Source organism: Pteropus alecto, unplaced genomic scaffold, assembly GCF_000325575.1.
Source record: "Pteropus alecto unplaced genomic scaffold, ASM32557v1 scaffold152, whole genome shotgun sequence".
Lineage (NCBI taxonomy): Eukaryota > Metazoa > Chordata > Mammalia > Chiroptera > Pteropodidae > Pteropus > Pteropus alecto.
Window position 1 is genome coordinate 9795251 of NW_006432227.1, and position 1041 is coordinate 9796291.

Genomic DNA, 1041 nt, shown 5'->3' on the forward strand with positions numbered 1-1041 from the left:
AAGCTGACTAAAAAATTAACTAAATTCTAGATTACTCAAATAAACTGCCAATATCGATTTTCAAAACTAGAAATACTTTCTCTGAAATTCAAAGTAGTAAAATAGCATCTTAGATTCTTATGAAGATTTATTTTTAGTAAAACATACTGACCATCAGTCAATGTTTGTTCCCAGCACTCTTTTATGAAGGTTTTAGAATCAAGATATCAAAAATACGTAAGCAGAATTAACATTTGCTACTCATATTTTGAGTGCTCATGTCTTCTAAATATATCATTTAAATCTTAGAATACATATGATTTTTTTACTGCTTACTGACTCTAAAATGGCAAGTCAAGTAAAAACTAAAGGCTGTCTTTTTCATTACAGGGCTTAGCTTTAGTGTTTTTATATTCAAATGCACACACACACACACACATACATTCATTAGTTTTGTTAATTAGGGTCAATCAAGATTGTCCTGAGGCAATGCTGATGCAAGCTGACATGATATCTCTATTTTTGCACATTTTATCAACGCTCTAAAACCCTTCGCAGTCTTACTCTTTCCACACTATACCTTTAAACTACACATTTCTTAAATGTCATATATAGTAGTATTTAATGTTTTTTAATGTTTCAAATTCCATAGAACCAATGTGATGAAGAAATTGTTTCTAAGTCATTCTGTATTCTGCTCTTGGCGTCCTAGGCTATCTACTGGACTATGCCCCTTCTGGACTATGCCCCTTCTGGACTATGCCCCTTTGACATTGGTTCATGTGCATGACATTAGATAATTTTTAAATTATGAATGTTATATGGTGAGGAACACCATGAAAGGCAAAATAAAAGTGTGAATCTTTTTCATTTAAAAACCTGTCTGGTAGTCTATGGCCATGCCACCTTGAACAAGCCCGATCCCATCTGATCTTGGAAGCTAAGCAGGGTCAGGCCCAGTTAGTACTTGGATGGGAGACCACCTAGGAAGATCAGGTGCTGTAGGCATAAAAAATAAAAAATAAAAATAAAAAACATTAGGAATTGTAAAGGGATTGTAAA

The 1041-nt window shown here is 33.4% G+C and overlaps 1 pseudogene; it reads left to right on the plus strand.

The window, feature by feature from the left end:
• The first annotated feature begins 868 nt into the window (after nt 1-868).
• Nucleotides 869-987, plus strand: LOC112475915 (annotated as a pseudogene).
• Nucleotides 988-1041: the final 54 nt, after the last annotated feature.